Consider the following 2,176-nt stretch of genomic DNA (forward strand, 5'->3'; position numbering starts at 1 on the left):
TTGACCGGCGGCTTAGGCAGGCGAAAAGCCGGCGGCGAGGCCGATGCCGGTCTTCCTCCCGAAGCAGCCTTCTCAGGCCTTGGCGGGGACGAGGATCTGGCACGTTGAGCCCCATGAGCCTTCTCCCAATGCCGGGATGCCGCCGTCGGGAAACCAATCTTAGACCAGAAATCCGCTAGCCGCTCACCGTCTCCCTGATCGACGCTCTTGTCAAGAGGCAGCACCCGCGGCTCGTCGACGAGGCCAGCCCACGCGACTTCCTCCGCCACCGAGATCTCGTCGTCTTCGAACACATCATCAATGGGGAGAAACCTGGATCCCGAGCCAGAAGAGACAACCACCGGCGAGAAAGCTGTACTTGTCCGCCGCCGGCGACGAATTGCCGGCGTGATCCACGCCGTGCCGTCCGCCTCACTCATCGCCTCATCCTCCCGTTTTCTCCCTCACACAAACCTTCCTCATGGGTTCATGTCGGGAGGACTATTTTAGGGGATGGAGATCGCGATGGCATCCAGCTTCAGAGGGGGACCCGCCGCGGCAACTGGCAACTCCGGAACAGTATTATTCTATACGGAGTACTGCTGCTATGGTGGATTGGTGGTGGAGTCCAACAAAATCGGGAGATCGCGAGGAGGAAGACGATGCGGATCCAGATCTGCGCTGCAATTATGTTTGCCAATTAGGTATATCAACAAAATTACCAAAATGAAGAATGGGTGCTACTTAGACTGATTATTTCCTTACTAACAAACTGCACAAACAGTGCCAGTAGAAGATGTCCAGACCACACATCATGCCACAACATCAAAATATCCCACAAGCTCAATTTCTATACAGAATATATGTCTTTAAATAGTACTATGAACAATGCAGAAATGGGGCTTTGCTACAGTACCATCACATTAACATGATATTTGTTTTGTCAAAGTGGGATGAAATCTTTCAGTTTAGATCTCTTTCCTTATACTAGAGAAAAGACACAATCAGCCAAACATCACAGCTTTATAGTTTACGAACAATATGAATTGCTGATAACAATTGTGACACTGACCAGAAGTGATAAAATAGACCAGAACATCAAGAATTCAGCAAAGGTACACATAGCTTGTGACCAAATCAAAGGAATTCAACTATTCAGTAGACAAAACTTGAGTGGTCAGTTCAATCAATAATTGTACAAGATCGGTTAAGTGAAAACAAGATTCTTGAGGTAGTACCTCCTAAACAAGTTCACTGAGAAATGGATTCATGGATATATAATGTAGAACATAGTCAATTTGAAATTCACAAACAACAAATAACTAGAATAATCTGCTTCTAGACTAGATAGTCCTCCTCAGTTGCAGTGATTCACCAAAGGAAACTAGCTGCTACTTACCCAAATACACACGGCTCGAATCTGACTTGTGATACCCAAATTAATACACGCAGAAATTATTTTACCTTACTACAAGAAAAGGGCAACTGTGATCGTCTAGAATCGAAAATGATCCGAGGAATAACAGAAACATGATGTGCACTTGCTTGGGTGAATGAATGGCACACTACCAAACAGAGAACTGTCCATCTACAACAAGGCAGTGTAAAGCAGATCATAGCATCAATCCTACCAGGAAATGGAACCCCAGGGGCTTGCAAAGAAATTCTAGCTAGCTGCCGCACAAACAGAACTACTCGAACAATGCAGGATATTGCAGTAAAACTGAAATCAAAACAAAAAAGGCGATTGATTACCTGTGGCAGGGAACTGGCTTGACCCAAGAGAGGGTGGAAGCACACATGGTAAGAGATTGTGGTATCGGTTCTGAAGTGGAGTGCTCCCAATCACCTTGTCTTGGTAAATGTCCACGGCGACGACGTGCTCCTGCTCGCCAAGGGTGATGTACACGATATGGGCGTTCATGGGGTCAAGGACTGTGGCGGGCTGTTCTTGCACTCGTGGCCTCCATCTGCCAGGACCTGCTTGAGCTCCACCTGGTGCTCCAGCGTCCAGGTGCTGGCCTCCTCGTCGAGCACGTAGGAGGTGAGCACGAAGGGCTCGTGAAGAGAGGTCTCGACGTAGCGCAGCCTCCCCTCGCTCACGCCGACTCGCCGGTACTCGGCCACCTCATCACGCTCCTCCTCCGCGCTGTCATCTTTGAATTTTGTGAGCGTGCTGCCGGTGGGCAGGTGGACG

Source organism: Lolium rigidum, chromosome 5 (genome assembly GCF_022539505.1).
Source record: "Lolium rigidum isolate FL_2022 chromosome 5, APGP_CSIRO_Lrig_0.1, whole genome shotgun sequence".
Lineage (NCBI taxonomy): Eukaryota > Viridiplantae > Streptophyta > Magnoliopsida > Poales > Poaceae > Lolium > Lolium rigidum.